The 20,772-nt window shown below is 41.6% G+C and overlaps 1 protein-coding gene across 2 annotated transcripts in view; it reads left to right on the top strand.

Moving 5' to 3' along the window:
* Nucleotides 1–8,281: 8,281 nt before the first annotated feature.
* Nucleotides 8,282–20,772, top strand: part of slc16a5a (solute carrier family 16 member 5a) — a 45,638-nt gene continuing 33,147 nt past the window's right edge. The window contains exons 1-2 of one of the 2 annotated variants that reach the window (XM_041220013.1): nt 8,282–8,348; nt 14,421–14,522. The gene's annotated coding sequence lies outside the window, so the exon portion shown is untranslated. Of the gene's footprint in view, nt 8,416–14,420; nt 14,523–20,772 lie in introns of both variants that reach the window. The other variant, XM_041220014.1, reaches the window with a different exon arrangement.

Below are 20,772 nucleotides of genomic sequence, written 5' to 3'. Positions count from 1 at the left end.
CTAGCTTTGCACGACTTCAGCCCTGCCCCTATGAGCCTGTTTCAAACCGTCCTCACCGTGCACTTCACCCCAGCTGCCATTTGCCATTCTTTTTGTAGGTCATTTGATGTCATCCTACGGTTGCTGAGTGACATTTGAATGAGTTGGCGGTCATCCCGGTCAGTGGAGAGTCGTTTTCGCCCTCTGCCGGTCTGTAGCTTTGTAGATTTTAAGGATGGAAGCAACCCGATGCTCACTGTATCCCTCTGCCAGTAAAGCCAGAATTGAACCCTTCCTTTCCTCACTCAAAACTTTCCTTTTCAACTCTTTGGGCATGGTCAATAGTTATTTTTTGATTCCAATTACTTTTGAGGTACTACTAGCACTGTTTTGCCATCCAGCTGGTCCTACTGCAAGAGGATAGTGATGACCACAGGAGTGGTTTTTATACTTTTCCTCGTTAAATAAGATTTGGTTCAGGTGATCCCCTAATCAGTACCTCATTCAGTAGAATGTGGTGTGCCTGTTTTAGAATTCAACAGACACTGGAATGGAATGGCTGCCATACAGTTAGAGATGCTGATTTAAGAAAAAATTGCAGTGGTCTCTTAATTTTTTCCAGAGCTATATATATATATATATATATATATATATATATATATATATATATATATATATATATATATATATATATATATGGTAACTTGAGAAGGAAGCAAGGGGTGAATTTTTCAAGTATTTTATTAGAACAAACAACTCTCAATGACGTTAGTACAGTCACCGTGTATCAGCGCCATTTTCTAATCAGCCACGGTCTATGCTGATGAGGTATTATAACAAAGGCTAGGGGTGGTGATACTAAAAGTACAGATCATTTACAGGGACCAAATAAACAGTTACAACACTCCTCCCCCTTTAAGCTTAATGCCATTTAAATAAACTTATCCATTGTATGGGCTGTAGTGTTTTTCTTTCTTTCTTTTTTTTTTAAACTAAAGAATAACTGTGCTCTCTTAGAAGTCTAGTCCTAAGGACAAAATTACAAGTCCAGTCTTATTGGAGGTTTGCCACCGCGCTCTGAACATCGTACACCAACTCTTGTGTCCTTGGAGACTGGGATGGTAACCTCTGCAGGAACTGAGGCCGGGGTCACCGGAGGAGGCAGCGGTGTGGGTGGTGAACTCCTGGACAACTCCATTCCTGGTGCTGTTTCTGCAACCTCTGTATCCAAGATATCTGGGCCCTCAGATATTTCGTCCTGGTCTGCCGATTTAGTAGTGTCCACAGCGCTTGACTCCGTAGCTGTTGCAATGATCGTAGGGTCAGAACCAAAGCGAATACGGATGTGGTCCTGATGTCTTCGAATGACAAGTCCATCTGACAGCTTCACAATAAAAGAAACTGGTCCACTCTTATTCAGAATCACTCCAGGGACCCAGAGCGGACCCTTGCTGAAATTGCGGACATAGACACAGTCACTAGAATTGAAGTCTCTGGACTTGGCATGCTGGTCATGCAAATCTTTCTGCTTCGCTTGTTTCGACTCCACTCTAGCTCTGATGTCTGGCTGTAGCAAATCTAAATGTGATCTCAGCTTCCTCCCCAGTAATTCAGCAGGTGAAAGTCCTGTAGTTGTTTGGGGGGTTATCCTGTATTTAAACAGTAAACGTGCCAATTTAGTTTCAACAGTCCCACTAGATATCCTCTTCAATCTGTCCTTGATGGTCTGTACAGCTCTCTCCGCCAGATCATTTGAAGATGGATGGTATGGTGCGGTCTGTACATGTCGGATTCCATTTTTCTGCATAAACTCGTGAAACATTGTCCCTGTAAATGTTGTGCCATTGTCTGTGACAACCACGTCAGGTAAACCTGATGCAACTTTTCAATGGTGGTTTCAGCAGTAATGCAGTTCATTGGATGTACATCTATCCATTTCGATTAAGAGTCTACAATGACTAGGAACATGTAACCCATGAAAGGTCCAGCAACCATGTAGAAGAAATTTCTTCACTCGGGATGTCACTGGATCCCGCTCTGTCCACAGCTTGATTTGTTTTGCATTCACCGGTGACCCTGACAGTCGTTCCATCAAGAATATGGTATCCCCAGGTAACGGCGTGCAGGCAGGTTTGTCTGGCAGGGGCAAGCGGCTCAGGGCATCAGCGTTAGCATTGTCCTTGCCAGCCTTATATACAATTGTATACTGGTAGGCTGATAAAGTAAGCGCCCAGCGTTGTATTCGTGCTGAAGCCATGGATGAGATGGCTTTTGTCTCATTAAATAAGCTCATTAGAGGCTTATGGTCTGCGCAAATGGTAAACGGCCTACCATACAAGTACTGGTGAAATTTCTTCACACCAAACACAATTGCTATCCCTTCCTTATCGAGCTGGGAGTAGCGTTTCTCTGCCACGGTAAGTGTACGTGATGCAAAACCCACAGGTTTTTCTGATCCATCTTCCATCAGAATAGACAGTACGGCTCCCATGCCATATGGAGAGGCATCACAGCATAGACTAAGCTCCTTCTTTGGGTCAAAATGGACAAGTAAGCGTGCTGACTGTAGCAGTTCTTTGACTTCACTGAAGGCTTTGTGATCTGGTGCCCTAAGTAAGTCACACTCTGTGCTTGGAAAGTGCACTTGTTGAGTTTTAATCTCAGTCCTGCTTGAGATAGTCTTTTTAACACTTGCTCCAGATTGTCCAAGTGCTCTGTTTCACTGGTTCCAGTTATCAATACACCGTCTAGATAGACAACAACGTGGGGAATGCCTTGTAAGAGGTTGTCAATTGTCCTCTGAAAAATCGCTGGTGCAGACGCCACTCCAAACGGTAAGCGATTGTACTTGAACAGACCCCGGTGTGTGTTGACGGTGACATACTGCTTTGACTTCAACATCCAACAACAACTGCTGGTAGGCATGGCTCATGTCAAGCTTCGTAAAAGATTTCCCTCCAGCTAGTGTGGTAAAAAGGTCCTCCACGAGTGGCAAAGGATAAGCGTCCAGCTTTGATGCCTGGTTTGTGATCAATTTATAATCTCCACAAATGCAAACAGTCCCATCACTTTTGAGGACTAGCACAATTGTAGCTGCCCAGCGTGAAAACTGTACAGGTTCAATGATCATGCTGCAACCTGTCCAGCGTTTCCTCAACCTTGCCCTTCATTGCATATGGTACTGGCCTGGGTTTAAATAATTTTAATGTTGAATCGGCAAGAGACAAAACATTACATCCGAGAAAAGGTGAAACGTGCACAAAACAAATGATCTTTACACCTATCAACATTGACGTTAATGTAACTCAGAATATAAGCAGCCTGGCTCTTAATCTAAATAATAATAATAATAATAATAATAATAATAATAATAATAATAATAATAATAATATGTTCAATTTCCTATGTATTTTACTATTACATTTCTATTAAAATCTACTATCATTTAAAATGATACATGATTACATTTCTTTCTCTATTCCCTTACATAAAATCTCTATTTGTAACATAGCCTAACATGAGGCTGATGAGGAGGAGGATTTTAATGATGATGGCCAGTGGAATGATCAGTGTATTTCCTATGGTAAACCAAATTACAATTTAGAGATATCTCAAATTGCATTTTAAGATATCTTGAAATATTTAGAGATATCTGTAAAACACTGAGATATCTCAAATTTGTAGGGTCGCAAAATGAAGTGCAACGATGATCAGAGACAATCAATCACACCGATTGTTGCATCAAAGGTTTATTGCAGAGGTCATCAAAATACAGGGCGCTCCGGAGAATAAACTTCATCAGTAACTAGTGTATTCTGCTGGGGTAAAGCATATATATGGGTGTGGCAGAGCAAAGCTCTGCCCTTTTTAAATTGGCAGGGATGGGGTTAATTTCCCCTACCTGCCTGGATTTATTATGTTCAGGTGGCTGGGGTTGATTAGTTGATTAGGTTAATTAACGATCAATCAGCGCCCAGCCACCTGACATAAAAGGAGGCTTCTGCTTCTCATTTAGGAAGAGGGAGCTGAGGAAGCAGGTTGGTGTTTTGTTTGTATATTTGAAAGTTTGAATCCAGTGAAGGCATTGCCCAGCCTGGAAATTGTTATTTTTGCTTTTTGTCTTGTTTTATTTGTGTTTCAATCCCTTTATTTTGGCCCTTGTGCCCTTTCATTTTTGTGTTTATAATAAAATAGTTATTTTTTTGAACTACGGACTGTCTCTGGACCTCTATCCACTCGCCAGCCTGCCACATTTGGTGTCAGAAGTGGGATAGCGCCACCTAGAGGCTCAGAGCAGTATTTTATATTTTATTTTTATTTTTTGGAATTTTTTGGAATTTTTGGGATCATTTTTTTTTTAAAAACATGGGAAAGAAGAGCAGACAGCAGCAAAGGCAGGACAAGCAACAGCTGAAGAAATGTAAGCTGCTGCAGCCACCGCTGGAGGACCCGGCCAGCCTCTTCCCCTGGTGTTCCTGGTGCGGGAAGGAGGACCATCGTTGCGGTCCTGCCCAGATGTGCCACCGGCAAACTGGTGTGGCCGGTGTGAGGAGGACGGCCACAACTGGGCAGGATGCCCCTACAACCAGGCCCAGGAAGAGGTGCAGTGTTCACCCCGGGCATCAGGGGCCCCAGGAGATCTGGGACTGGTTGATGCACCCTGAGGCAGACCTCGTCCACGATCTCCCCATAGTTATCAACACGCTGTGGCGTCGAGATGGGGAGAGGTGGGAACAGTGGGAGGAACAACACCACCCGGTGTCCTTCCCAGAGGTGAGATGCTGTCTGGAGAGCCAGAGAGGGGTGAGCCGCCTTCCCGAGAGCCAGAGAGGGGTGAGCCGCCTTCCCGAGAGCCAGAGAGGGGGAGGAGCCGCCGTCGCTCCCAGAGCCAGAGAGGGAGGAGGAGCCGCCGTCGCTCCCAGAGCCAGAGAGGGAGGAGGAGCCGCCGTCGCTCCCAGAGCCAGAGAGGGAGGAGGAGCCGCCGTCGCTCCCAGAGCCAGAGAGGGGGAGGAGCTGCCGTCGCTCCCAGAGCCAGAGAGGGAGGAGGAGCCGCCGTCGCTCCCAGAGCCAGAGAGGGAGGAGGAGCCGCCGTCGCTCCCAGAGCCAGAGAGGGAGGAGGAGCCGCCGTCGCTCCCAGAGCCTCTGCCGCTCCCAGAGCCAGAGAGGGAGGAGGAGCTGCGTCGCTCCCAGAGCCAGAGAGAGAGGAGGAGCCGCCAGAGCCAGAGAGGGAGGAGTTGCCGCAGAGCCAGAGGGGAGGAGCCGCCGCTCCCAGAGCCAGAGAGGGAGGAGCCGCCGCTCTGGGAGCATCGCCTGGTTGCCTGCTGCTCCAAGGATTTGCTAGGGTTGCTGAGGGTCTGCCGCCATCGCCGCCTCTCCCACCAGAGGGAGCCGGGCCGCCGTCGCTGCCTCCGCCATCAGAGGGAGCCGGGCTGCCGTCGCCGTACTACCTTGGAGATCCAGGGCACCCTCAACTAAAGTTGCTTGGGGGCTCCGACATCAACCCTGCCCACCACCACCCACCATAACAGCCCACCCAAGGGACACGATTGCGGCCGGTGTACGTTGTACATGGGGGAGGTGTGTGGCAGAGCAAAGCTCTGCCCTTTTTAAATTGGCAGGGATGGGGTTAATTTCCCCTACCTGCCTGGGTTTATTATGTTCAGGTGGCTGGGGTTGATTAGTTGATTAGGTTAATTAACGATCAATCAGCGCCCAGCCACCTGACATAAAAGGAGGCCTCTGCTTCTCATTTAGGAAGAGGGAACTGAGGAAGCAGGTTGGTGTTTTGTTTGTATGTTGAAAGTTTGAATCCAGTGAAGGCATTGCCCAGCCTGGAAATTGTTATTTTTGTTATTTTTGCTTTTTGTCTTGTTTTATTTGTGTTTAAATCCCTTTATTTTGGCCCTTGTGCCCTTTCATTTTTCTCTATATATTAAATACACGGCTGGAAAGTAACGAAGTAGAAATACTTCGTTACTCTACCTAAGTATTTGTTTTCGCAATCTGTACTTATTGTGTTTTATTTTTGGGATACTTGTACTTTTACTCAAGAAAATTTGTTTAGAAAATATTATACTTTTTACTCCACTGCAATTCCCAGAAGCATCCCATTACTCGTTCTTTAAAAACACCGACTCTTGCGCTGGCCAAGATTCTGATTGGGTAAAGCAAGGAGCCGCATGCGCAGTGTCTGTTTACTTTAATATTGACGTTTGTTGATGCCCAACCAGAGACCGTTTTGATTTTTAAAATAACCAATCAACAAACTCACCGTTTAGCTGCATCAGTAGCCAACAGGAATCTACAAGCAGCTTCAAAACAGGATTTCACATTTGTTCCTAGAATTGTTTCATTAATTGTGTTTTATTTATGGATAAAGGTTGTGACTAAAATTTTAATTCCTGATTTGAGATTTAAATGAAGCATCTGAGCCCGAAAGAGCAGGCTGAATCGTGTGGTAATGCCCGCTTCGTGCAGTTAAATCCCCGAGCCGAAGACGAGAAGGCTCCTAAGGGCTCAAATGCTATTAGAATATGGATACGTTAAACAGAATAAAACATTACGCTAGTCTAATAGTTTATCCCGATTTTATGAAGAACTCGTTTATGTTGCTAAGCGTTTACCTCAGTATTCCATGAGTAATGCGGTTTTCTCAAAAAACATCCGAGGTCTCTTCAGGCGCTTTGGTTTAATCCAAGCGGTGGACCCTGAAGGCTACTTCCAATTGCTTCGTAAATAACAGTTTAATACAGTACCGTATTTAATTAAAATAGTCTGCTTACATGCAGCTGTTCGTACCCTGTTGTGCGATCCGTGTTATCCATACGTTGTTTTTGTTTTGTTTTGTTTTTTAATACGATTTGAGTTAATATTTGTACAGCCAGCTAAATATCAGTAATTACTGTTAGGCTACTTATTTTTTAATGTGTTGTTTGTAATCGTGCTGTTGTGTTCATAAAGTTAATTCAAATTGCAGTCAGAACAGGTACCGTGTCTGTATTGCTGTGATCCCTTGAAGTAAAGTTATTGAATGTCAGTCTGCATCCATTTGTTTTACAAGTTGTGAATAAAGCCATAGTTGCCATAGCCGCTGATTAAAACTAAGTTCGAGTTAAAAAAAAAAAAAAAAAAAAAAAAAAAAAAACTTGATTTGCTATTCTAAATTTAAATAGATACAGGACAGCTAGGAAGTAGACAGACTGCGTTCAGTGTGTGTGCACAATAAGAACGGAAATGTAATTCCATCAAGCAGGAAAATGCAAATAATATCAGAAGTGAATACATACTGAGGGCTGCAGGACTGTTTTTTTTCAGGTGGATTTCCAGGGGTACACATTTAAGCGCGGCTACTCTTTACTTCTGATACTTGAGTACTTTTAACATATGATACTGTAGCGAACCTCTGTTCTCGCAGGTAGGCGCATCAATCCACACACTGGCCGTGGGCGAACCCTGGACCTCTCGCACCGAAGCATAGCGCGGATACCGCTATACAAAGAGCCGCCTCCTTTCATTACGTCGCCTACTAGCCCTGCTGCTGCCTTCCCCGTGCACGCTGCTGTACTTTTACTCAAGTCGTTTTCTAGAAGCATACTCTGACTTACTTTTTTTCAAAGTAACAGAATTTTTACTCAAGTAACACGTTTGAATACATTTCCCCCCTTAAATATATATATAATATATAATATATTATATATATAATATATATATAAGATATATATATATATATAACTCCTAAGCTGTTCATTAGCTGTGTGATCTCTATATATACCACCCTTCATTCTAAGTTTTTATTTAACGATCAAAAAACACCCGTTTTGTATATCAATATTTTCACGTAATGTTTGTGATTTTAATGTATTACCGGATCAAGTCAAAGTTTAAACAACAACAAAACACGTATTCTGTATCTCCGCTCCTACCTGTTGCCTTACAAGGAATGAAGTAGGTTGTCTAGGCAATATGCCCGCTCGGTTCTGTACTGCTGCTTGAAGTCTCTATGGGCGTGTCCGATCTAACCATTCTAAATCTATGGTACGCTCATGAGCATCGCCTTCAGAAATATTACCTAGAGTAAATCACACGGGAGAAACAACACTGAATTTACAACCATAAAGTATAATGACCGCAGTCACTTTATCTTAGAATTGTACAGGACACTGATTACAAATGATTGGGTTATCGTGTGTGTGTGTGTTTTTCATTGTAAGACAATTGCATTACTGCAATAATTTTCAAGAAGCTGCACGGCGCCTTTAAAAGGCAGGTCCTGGGCGTGGCTGTCAGTTTACAAACATGTGCCGTTGACAGGATTCAGGAATAGTTGTCTCATCCGCCTCGCTGTTTCAGGAAGGGGCTGATTGGAACAGGTAGGAGCCAGAAATAAACACAAAAAAAAACGCGTGATAACGACGGCTCTGACACATGCACAAAGAGGTACTTTTTTTTAAATAACGCGGAGAAATTGTATCTAGGTTTCTACATAATTTCAACAAAAGGCAGTGAGCTGTAAGCATATATTGATAAACACTGCTTTGAGGCGTTTCCTTGGAGACCGGTGACAAAGGTGCAGGAACTGAGAATAATAATATGCAGTCGTTTCAATAATGTATTGATATTTATTTATTAAATGTTGGCCTGTTGCGCATGATTTGAGATTCTGAGATTCTTTAGATTTTGTTCCGACAATTTCTAGTTCTGGTATACCCGACCCATTCTAGAATTGTACAGAATCAGTCCAGGATTGTTCAGCCTATTAGTATTAACCTGGTATTTTATGTTTGTTTATGCATGACATTAGATCTCATATAACTGTCTTTCCTTGTGTGTTTTTAAGCCCTGTTCATACTTGCATTTGTATACCGGGGCGGTGTTATTTTGTGGTAGGTGTTAAAAGGTGGTACACCGAATGCCCGGGCAAGCGCAAATAACACTGTGTAACACAATTTTTGTTCCTGGGTAGTAAGTGTTATTTCCTAATGGCTTATGCCTCAAAAGTATAGAACATTGCTATTATTCCCCACAAACTTTGCTTTTGTGACCAGGACAGTGATATTTCAAAATATCGTGATTTCCAATGGGAAAATGGGCAATTGTGTGTCTTTTCGTTCACATAAAGTCAGAAAAAAAACATATGAATCCAAATTAACATGTATTTATACTAAAGTAATACAAAAATGATGATTTAGAAAAGATTTAGTAAATACAGTGAGTAGTTTTTCGAGATTTACGATTATACTATTAAACAGTATAATCGTAAATCTCGAAAAACTACTCACTTCTAAATCTTTTGTAGTCATTTTTGTATTACTTTAGTATAAATACGTGTTAATTTGGATTCATATGTTTTTTTGTAAATACAGTATAATCGTAAATCTCGAAAAACTACTCACTTCTAAATCTTTTGTAGTCATTTTTGTATTACTTTAGTATAAATACATGTTAATTTGGATCCGTGTGTTGTTTTTTTCTAACTTTATGTGAACGAAAAGACACAAATTTGCCAATTTTCCCATTGGAAATCATGATATTTTGAAATATCACTGTCCTGGTCACAAAAGCAAAGTTTGTGGGGAATAACAGCCATTTTCTATACTTTTGAGGCATAAGCAATTAGGAAATAACACTTACTACCCAGGAATAAAAAAAATAAAAAATTGTTACACGGTGTAATTTTAGCTCAGAAAAAAACAAATACACGCCCATGTGAAAGGGGTAGGACGTACAGAGTTTGGCCCTTAAAGTTATTTTTGATTTTTTTTTTTTTTTTTTCATAAGTCAACAAATGTATGATTTTAAGGGATGAGCAGCGAATTGGGTTATCTACAATTGTAAAAATATGCGATGCTATGGGTACACTACAGTTTATCTTGGTCGTAGTGTCATCCAGCATTCAAGCACAACATGACAGCGTACCATTTTAAACCGGTACGCTTACCGTATTCTGAGGAGGTACCACTTCTGCCATGCGTGTTTTATTAATGTGTGTGTGTGTGTGTGTGTGTGTGTGTGTGTATATATATATATATATATATATATATATATATATATATATATATATATATATATATATATATATACATAATACACGTGTTAAAGTCTACATTTTTTAATTAGTTTTGTTGTCCCCGAAGCTATTTATATTTGCTGTGATTCTGCGAGGTTCTTACTGAAAATAATATATATTTTTTTAATAATGTCACGTCGCTATTTCGTTTGCTCTCATCACATTCTTGCAATAACGTGTCATAGACTTCACAGGGTGTTGGGAGGAGTCTTGAGGGATGTCAATCCATGTAGTCTTTAATATTTCATGCAGCTGGTGCAGAGGGCCGTGGTGATGATTGTGCTGTTGTAGTTCCGAGACTGTCGGCTCTGTGCTGACCCTCAAGTATTTAGGTATACCGCACAGATGAAGCTGGATTTAAATTTAAACCTCAAACTGGAACGTGAGGTCAGAGTGCTCTTGTTGAGGTAGTGGTGCCCGGATACGTTTATATACAGATAGGTTACAGTCGTAAATGATCGAAGTGAAATTTAACAGGGGTTAAAGGTTAACGGGTAACAATGGTTAACAATTCAAACATATAAAAACTGACGGCTTACATCAATATCGATGCATCTAAATTATATAATTGCACCCGTGTGCTCTGTACTGTGTGAAACTTGCAGCTCGATTTTCTGCGGATGCACAATCTCCGGTACTGTGCTCAGAAAAGTGCATTTTTCGTATAGATTACGCCATGTCATCATTACCACGGGTTGTATTTTTCGTCAAGACACACTAGATAAGAGTCACGTAGACCTCTGAAGTTTGTTGTATTAAACATAGCTAAACAAACCAGCACAGACAAGCGCAGCCAGACACCACTCTGTTCTCAATATAATTTTTTTTTTCTGGAGCGTTATATATCGACAGCGCCTTGCGCACCACGTGACGCGGTCCCCAGGAGCAGTGTCCAATCCGGCCCGCGAGTATGATGCGAGTGAAGGCTGTGCTTACAAAGGTACCACGACAACTGAACAACTGGGGCACACCACTCAGTTGGGTCTTGGACTCTTTCAATTACACCATTAATCTCCATACGTTTTAACTCAGTTTCCACTTTTGGTAACAGCAGAGCAGAAATTCTCCTTTCAGAATACCAATGTCTGAAAACCTCGCTGTTAACCTCACTGATACGTTTAATCGGTCACATACTATGTGCTGCACTGTGACCATGCAAGCTGTCAACTTTAGTTTTGTTGATGGAAAATGGAAAAATATGCATCTGTGTTGCATCTCAAGTACCTAAATTCTGCAGTTCTCTAGAAAAGTATTTCTTGCCTACTCTGGAAGAAATTACTCTAAAACTAGCTGGGGCTACAGTCTTTTTAAGATTAGACATCTCAAGTGGGTTTTGGCAAATCCCTTTGGACGATTCAAGTACAAAACTGACCATCTTTATAACTTCTACTTTTAGCATAACAAGTGCTCCTGAAAATTTCCAGAACAAGATGGCATAGCTGTTAGAGGGCCTGAGGGGGGGAGGGGGGGGGGGGGGGGGGGGGGGCAGTCTATATGGATGACATTCTGGTCTTTGGAGCTTCCATGGCAGAACATGATGGACAAGGTTTTTTAATAATTAGTGTATTGGGGTTAAAGCTGGATAAAGAAACATGCAGACTATGTCAAAGCAGTTTTTGGGACATCGAGTCAGCAAAAATGGATTGAGTCCTGATCCAGAAAAAGTGAAAGCTATCCAGGAGTTGCAAACACACACTAATATAACGGAACTCATAAGAATCATGGGAATGATAAAGTACCTGGGGAGATACCTGCAAGACCTCTCTGTCACTGCAAAGCCACTTAATGAATTGCTAAGCTCAAGCATAGCTTGGTTGTGGGGTCCAAGAAAAGAGGAAGCTTTTACTGCCATGAAAGCTTTGGTGTCTGATGCTCCAGTACTGGCATTTTTTGATATTTCTAAATCAACCATGGTGTCAGCTGATGCCTGGTTTAGGAACAGTATTACTGCAAAAACAGGAATCTGTTTTCAAGCCTGTTGCTGTTTGCTCACTTTTATATTTATCTACAGTATTTTAATTAGCAGGCAGAGGCAAAGGTACGATCAGACAGCATCTCTTTATTTTGATTAACTGGAACATAACAGCAACAAAACAGATGCCTCTGCAATCCCATAATAACCTGAGCTTGCCAGGTACAGCAAGCCACATAGAACACACCTAATACATAACCAATTCCACCCGCCTTATTAGTAGTGATCATTAAAGATAACAAATTCTAAACTAGGGAATGAGGGTAGACTGCCTCATTTCCCTGCATAACCCTGGGGATTATTCTGCCTCATGTGGGTTTGCCACTACTATAAACTCAGATGTTGTGGAGGTCGCCTCTCTGTGGTGGGTTAACGTTGTAGGTGTATTCACTACTTCTCCAAAGTAGAAAATGTCCCTTGGAATGATGTTTGCATGGTTGACTGATAAGGGGAGTCTAGTCTGCGTTGTCATGTAAGGTGGAGCTTCGATATTTGATATCATATGTATGAGCTGCTAGCAGCAATGCACAACGTTGCATCCTACTTGCAGCCAAAGATGAGACACCTGTGTGCGGCCCAAAAATTGAAGTGAGAGGGCGATGATCTGTCAGACGCGTGAACCTCCGTCCAAATAGGTATTGGTGAAATTTTCAAATGCCAAAGATAATTCCCAGTGCTTCACGTTCAATTTGGGCGTAATTGTTTTCTGCCTTGCTTAAGGTCCGTGATGCAAAAGCAATTGGTCTCTCTTGTCCTGATGGCAATATATGAGACACAACTGCTTCCACAAGCCAGATGCTGTGGTAACGCAGGATCAAAATTTATGAGGACCTCTGAATTTAGTAATGCTTCTTTAGTCTTATTAAAAACAGTTTTGTGACCATTTCCAGGACTTGTTTTGGCATAGAAGCTCATGTAAGGGTTTCAGAATGGCTGCTAAATGAGAAATACATTTCCCATAGTAGTTCAGTAGCCCTAAGAAAGAGCATAGCTGGCCCAAATCCTGGGGAGCTGGGGCTTCAACGATTGCCTTAACCTCTGAAGGAGCCTGTAGCAGGGGGAGATCTGTGCTGACTCTGCTGGTGTGTTCACAGTGCTGCAGGAAGAGGGCAGCAGTCGTCCAACAACCGCCTGTGAGTCATGGCAGTGACACGGGGAGGTGGGAAAGTGGGTGTGTGGACTTTCCCCCTCTCTGAATGGCTGAGAGGCGAGTCTTGGGAGATTGCTAGCCCTATAAAAAAAATGCTTTGCTGTTTCCTCAGCTCTGTCCTTTTAAGCTCGCCGAGAGTGCGGAAGCGCTGGTCCACGACCGAGAACCAGTCGGAGAGAACGGAACGGAGGTTCAGAGCGAGACAGTGAGGGCGGGGAACCCTTGGGCAGACCCCTTAAAAGTATAGCTGAGCAGGCTAGTTAGCAGGCAGCGTAGGACGGTGATCCGGGTCACATGGGCAGCGGCGACCGGGATATTGCTGCAGAGTGCAGCACGTTTTCTTTGTAGTTTTGTTACTGTTTTATTTTCCCTGTTTCTTTGTGCCTTCTGTTTTGAATTATTGTTTCGAAGCACCTGCAAGGGCGCCGGTATTGTGTACCCTCGCTTGGTATGCCCGTGGTTCTGTTTACCATCGTTGGTAAATCAGACCACGGACCCACAGCGCCATCTGCGGGCTAAAAAGAAATAAGGCACCCTTCAAAATAAAACTGGGCACCTGTGTGGTGTTTTCAAGTACACCTGTCTGTCTCCTGGTCAGTGGATGCACTGCTTGGGGCAATGCCAGTGAATCCCACCTCTACAACCACGTAATTCACTGACCAGGAGACAGACAGGTGTACTTGAAAACACCACACAGGTGCCCAGTTTTATTTTGAAGGGTGCCTTATTTCTTTGGGCTAACTAGCCTGCTCAGCTATACTTTTAAGGGGTCTGCCCAAGGGTTCTCCGCCCTCACTGTCTCGCTCTGAACCTCCGTTCCGTTCTCTCCGACTGGTTCTCGGTCGTGGACCAGCGCTTCCGCACTCTCGGCGCGTTTAAAGGGCTGAGGAAACAGCAGAGCATTTTTTTATAGGGCTAGCAATCTCCCAAGACTCGCCTCTCAACCATTCAGAGAGGGGGGAAAGTCCACACACCCACTTTCCCACCTCCCCGTGTCACTGCCATGACTCAGAGGCGGTTGTTGGACGACTGCCGCCCTCTTCCTGCAGTACTGTGAACATGCCAGCAGAGTCAGCACAGATCTCCCCCTGCTACAGAGCCTTATGGAGATCAGTGGAGTCAATTACATGCCCCAGATATTCAACTGAAGGCTGAAAGAATGCGCTTGTCTTTGCAGATTCATAGGCCATACTCTTCCAGTCTTTGTAGGGTGAAATCTAGATTATTGAGATGTTCTTCTTAATTCTTGCCAGTTACCACGATGTCATCCAAGTAGCACTGGACCCCTGGTAATCCACTCAAGATCTGGTCCATGGCCCACTGGAACAAGGCAGGAGCAGACGTTATTCCAAAGGGTAAGTGACAATACCGGTATAGTCCATTGTGTGTCACAATGGTCAGTAACTCTTGTAACTTCTCATCAACATGCATCTGCAAGTATGCTTGACACAGATCAATCTTGCTGAATTTCTGCCCACCAGCCAGGACCGCAAAAAGGTAATCAATATGTGGAAGTGGGTACTGTTCTGCACACAACACCGGGTTAATAGTGACCTTAAAATCCCAACAAATCCTAACGGAGCCATCTTTCTTTGGTACTTGGACGATAGGTGTTGCCCAATCACTATGGGTAACAGGTACTAGAACTCCGTTTTTAATCAGACGTTCCAGGTCCGCTTCAACTTTCGGTCTGATGGCGTATGGTACAGGTCTGGACTTCAGATATTTTGGTTTACTGTCAGGCTTGATGTTCAGTTTCACAGACATTCCTTTCATACTTCCCAATGCACCTTCCAAAACGGCAGCTTGTTTCTTTAATACATGTGTCAAACTTGTTTCTGCTTTTGCTGTCTTGTGCACTCCTGGTCAGTTCATTCGGATCCTCTCCAGCCATAAGCAGCCAAGTAAAGCTGGATAGTTTCCTTTCACCACAAATAGCGGTAATTTAGCAGTCTGACCATTAAGCTCTACTTTTAACTTTGGTGGTGCCCATCATTGGTACAGCTTCTCCCGTATATGTCTTCAGCACAGTTCTCATTGGCCGTAGGGCAAGATGCTGAAGTTTCTCCCGGTATACAGTATCTAACACCAGTGATACTGCTGCTCTGGTATCTAGTTCCAAATGCAGTGGCTGTCCTTCCAACAGCGGTATTACCCAGTAGCCATGTGATGCCCCCGTGATGGTCAAAATATGCAGTGGTGCCTCTTCAGAATGGGTGTCGCTCTGTACATCTGCAAAATGGAGATTTCTTCTTTTGCTGTTCCAAAATGCTGTTTTCTTTTTCTCTTATTTGCCAGTTTTGTTTGCTGCTTCTTTGTTACTTTTACAGGCCCGCTCAATATGACCCTTTTTGCCACACTGCCAACGCACCAGGTCTTTACACCAGCACTCTGATGCATGGTGACCAGTCTTCCCACAGCTGTAACATTCTCGACTCCCTGCAGTCTTGTTTGTGAACTCTGTTGCTACCTTGTATACTCTGGTCAATGTGCGTAGCTGTTGAGCTTCCTTCGCTGCCAGTTCCATAGAAACTGCAATTTCTATGACCTTTTGCAGGGTGAGCTTTGACTAATAAGCACTTCTGTATTGCCTCACTACAAAGACCACAGACCAGCCGGTCCTGAAGAGTGTCATTCAACATATCATTGAATTCACAGTGTTCAGCAAGCTTTTTTAGAACTGCTGTGAACTGGGAGATTGTTTGTTTGTTTCTCCTTTTGTGGAATCTGAATCTCTCTACTATCACTAATGGCTTTGGTGAAAAGTGTGCCTGAAGGACTTGCACTATTTTAGCATAAACTTTGGTGCCTGGTTTGTCAGGTTGCACTAAACTTCGTAATAAATTGAAGGTTTTTCCTCCCATCAAACTTAAAGTTGCAACCATCTTATCAGCTGCAATTTAATGTGCAACAACAAAGTACTCAAAACGCTCAGTGTAAGAGCTCCACTGCTCCACATTTTCATCAAAACGTCCCATTGGCCCTGTTACTGTAGCCATTTTTACTTACTCAGTAATAATCCTTGTGCAATCTTTTTTTTTTTTTTACTAGCACACACTGCACTCCTGTGTACCATTTTACTTTCACTTTCAAAAGTCCAGCCACACAATAAAAAAACAAAAATGTCCTTACTTTTAAAAAAATTATTTTTCTTCTTTCTCTGACTGTCCATGCAGGCATAAGTCCATCGTCCTTGTCGCCAGGTTGTTATATTTAACTACAGTATTTTAATTAGCAGACAGAGGTAAAGGTATGACAGCATCTCTTTATTTTGATTAACTGGAACATAACAGGAACAAAACAGAAATTCCTCTGCAATCCCATAATAACAAGTACAGCAAGCCACATAGAACACACCTAATACATAACACTCACGGACACTAACCTCTGCAGAATTTAAATATTCACAGATAGAGAAGGAGTGCCTGGTGAGTGTATGGGCTTGTGAAAACTTCTCACATTTTCTATGTGGACTTGAATCTTTCCAGCTAGTAACAGACCATAAACCATTGGTTCCCCTAATCATTAATAAAGATTTGGACCAAGTTCTTTTGAGATGCCAGCAATTACTGATAATGCTTATGAGGTTCAATCCAAAGGCTGTGCATGCACCAGGAGGCAGTCTTCTCGTTGCCAACACTTTGTCAAGACACCCACTACAGAATATCAAAGAAACTGACTTGGATAAAGAAGCACAAGCTTACATGGATGCTTTTGGGAAAGCAGTGGCCAACATCTGACTTCAATGTGCAACAAATAAGGGATGCTGCTGCTTCTGATGTACAGTTAACAACAGTAATGCGATATGTTGAAAAAGGTTGGCCAAAATATCAGTGTTTAAACTGGAGGCTAAACAGTTTTTTTGACTTCTGAAACCAGTTGAGTTCCACTAAAGGACTTTTGACCTATGGTTCACGTATTGTTATTCCACAAGATCTGAGAGCAGAGATGTTGGATCGAATTCATGATGGACACCTTGGACTGACCAAGTGCCGGGAGTGTGCTGCCCAATCAGTATGGTGGCCGCGGATAAGTTCATCAATTCAAAACAAGGTCACTTCTTGTCCACAGTGCCAGATTGCAAGACCAGCTCAGCGCAGAGAGCCGCTGATGCCAACTGCTTTGTCACAGGGACCCTGGATGATGATTGCTGTGGATTTGTGTGTTGAAAGGTCAGAAGTACTTAGTAGTAGTGGATTATTTTTCCAGATTTTTGGAAATATTACACATACCTACAGTAACCTGCAAGATGGTGATTAATAAGGTCAAGTGTTTATTTGAACGCTATGGAATTCCACAACAATTGATTTCTGATAATGGACCTCAATTTAATTCTGTAGAGTTCAAAACATTCAGCAGTGCTTATGAGTTTGTAAACAAAATATCAAGCCCATACTACTCCCAAGCTAATGGGGCTGCAGAGAGAGCAGTCCAGACTGCTAAGAAGATTTTGAAACCCGTTCCTGGCTCTGAGCTACAGAGCAACTCCTGCTGCTCAGTTGTTAATGGGACAACAGATTCGTTAAACTGTTCCAACACTTCCAAAGGTTCTCAAACCACGATGGCAAGTTTCCAAAGAGTAAAGCAGGCAGATAAATGTGCTAAAATGTCATATAGAAAGTTTTATGACAGAAGGCATTCAGCAAGACCTCTGTCTGAGCTACAGCCTGGAGCAATGACAATAATACCGACCCTAAGAAGTGCATATTCAAAACCATAACACATGTATTTGAAAGAGTATTGTACGTACTTGTGTTAGATGTTTACAATCACATTTCTACATCATATACAAAGTAGTAGTGAGTGCAAGAAATTAAAGGTAACCGCAGGACAAATAATATTTTTTTTTTAAAAAAGCCTGTATACATGTTTTGTTATGGATTTGCATTTAAATGATTTAAAAAAAAAAAAAAAAAAAAAAAACACACCCCAACAACATTGGTTTGACCCACGGTCTATATTATCAGCAGTAATAATGGTCTATATTATCAGTGATGTGTATGCAACAGAAGCCGCAGGTAGATTACAAAAACGATTAATTAAACTTAGGCTAGGTAATTGTTAACTTGGTATGTTTTTATTCTCTATTAATTAAATTATATTAATTGAAAAGGGCAAGAGAACCAGATCATTATTATTTTTATTGTATTGGTTTAATATAATATAGCAGACTAATGTTCCTATATATATATATATATATATATATATATATATATATATATATATATATATATATATATATATATATATATATATATATAATAAATAAAAAGTTGCAGTTGTTCTTTGTTTAAATTAATGTTCAGCTTTCATAATTTGTTGTGTACTACTCGTTTAATCAAACCAAGTAGTGTAAGAAGCTGCTTGTATCGTTCATGACGTTTTTCAAATCAAGTATGTTTATTTGTGTATAAAAAAACGACAATAGAGTTGCAGCCTGTGTCATCTTACTTAAAGGCACTCAAGCTGAAATCGTAAAGTAATTTAAAGTAGGCTTCAAACGTGGCAGCAGACAGTCTTTCTTTAGTGCGCGCAAGAATATGCAGACTTAATACAACTGTGTTGAGATTTTAAAAAGTAGAGGTACCGGCGCTATGACTCTGAACTACGGTGTCCATTTTAGGAGATCCTTAGACCTCACCTCTCCTCGCGTCAATCCTCACCCCTCCTCGACTCAATCGTCAGACATCAGACCTCACCCCTCCTTGAGTCAATCCTACTACTACCGTTTCAAGCCATACTATCCACTTTCTTTTTTTACGGTTATACTGGAATAGCGATTTTAATAGCGAAATTTAACGGTAGTTTTACTTGCTAAGAGACCGATAAGTACTATGATTTTAAAAATAAAAATACATAAATGAAATAGGCCTATATTAATGTGTTATGCATTAATTTGAAAGTATGTTAAAGAAACTACGTAATATATGTTTTCACTTTTTTTTTTTTTTTTTTTTTTTTATAACTTTTAATATAGGTTGCTTGTGTTTTGCAAAGCTGAAAATCAGACGATGGAAAACCACAACCGTATCCTTCAAATGAAAACATACACCAATAACTCCTAACTTTTTTTTCTAAGTAACATGCACACTTCCCATTTTATGTATTGCTTTATTTTAATTTTAAAAGTTGTTTATGAGTTAATGTAAATATTCGTGAAAATAATGTCTTAATAAGTAGGTTAAAGATAATTGAAGGTCAGAAGCAACAAATTACAAAATTGATAATAGCTAGCTACCTATAAAGTAATATAATAAAATACAATAAAAACATTAGATTTGATTGTAAATTACAACTTGTAATTATGTAATTAAATTTACATTGACCTCATTAAAAAATAAAGTATATTCGATTTGTTTAAATTACGGAAATATTTCACTATTACCGTACTTAAGATCAACTAATCCTGAAACGTAATATAGAATTACTAATTATTTCAACATTGCAAAACACAAGCAACCTATATTAAAAGTAATTTCAAAAATGTGAAAACATATTGTAACAAAAATAACAATGACCCTTCAGTCGATTTCAGGTCCTAAACTCGATCTTTATTTATTACAATAATAAATGATCAAAGACACTTTAACAAGGTTAACTAACAATTTAACAGGTCGCTGTGGGCCACGACCTACACCCCTAAAACAAAACAATAACAAAAATTAATCTCAGGCTGGAACTAAAAAGAAATCTCAGGGTGAAACTATTCTGTTTCCTCGTTTCTCTCTCTGCTTCCAACAACAATCACTTCCCCTATCACTAGTGCGCAGCAACAGCCAGTTCCGCCTCATCCAACTCCACGACCAATCCCCAGCAGTTCCTGCGGTTCGTGCCCGTCGCCCATAGGCTGCTGGGCCGATACGAAACATAGCCCCTTCACCTCCAAGCGCGACTGTACTTTACAGAGCCCACGTACTTCTTTACAATTTACGATGTACTTTTTTTAAATTTCTGTCCAACTATTCCAGTATAACCGTAAAAAAGGGTAGGGAAGGCTAGTATGGCTTGAAGCGGTCTGAGGACTGAGTCGAAGAGGGGTGCGGTATGATGTCTGAAGATTGAGTCGAAGAGGGGTTAGTTCTGAGGATGTCCTAAAATGGACACCGTAGTGCACGCCGAGGTTCCGTGGCTGTGCCTCAGCAGTGCTTGCCCGCCCCTTACATAATACGTTGTAGTGACGTGCATGTTGCCTTTGAAACCATACTCACTACAGCGCTTCAGTGGCGGTATAGCCTTTCACTGACCTACAATCCGCTTCAGTGGCGGTATAGCCTTTCACTGACCTACAATCCGCTTCAGTGGCGGTATAGCCTTTCACTGACCTACAATCCGCTTCAGTGGCGGTATAGCCTTTCACTGACCTACAATCCGCTTCAGTGGCGGTATAGCATTTCATACACACCTATAAGCCGCTTCAGTGGCGGCTCTGAACTGTCATAACTCCTCTGTAAAAGCACAAAGACTAAAAGAAAAAATAGACTAAAAAAAAGAAGAAATAACAAAGTAAACAAAACCTCTCATACAGTCTGATAATAAACCAAATAATTACTTTGAGTTAAGTTTACAGTTATAGTTTATTAAGTAAAAGGGGAGGTGTAAGATATA

This window comes from Polyodon spathula, chromosome 20 (assembly GCF_017654505.1).
Source record: "Polyodon spathula isolate WHYD16114869_AA chromosome 20, ASM1765450v1, whole genome shotgun sequence".
In the NCBI taxonomy this organism is placed as follows: domain Eukaryota; kingdom Metazoa; phylum Chordata; class Actinopteri; order Acipenseriformes; family Polyodontidae; genus Polyodon; species Polyodon spathula.
The sequence above is the reverse complement of the archived record's forward strand: the minus strand, read 5'-3'. Positions and strand labels throughout refer to the sequence as shown.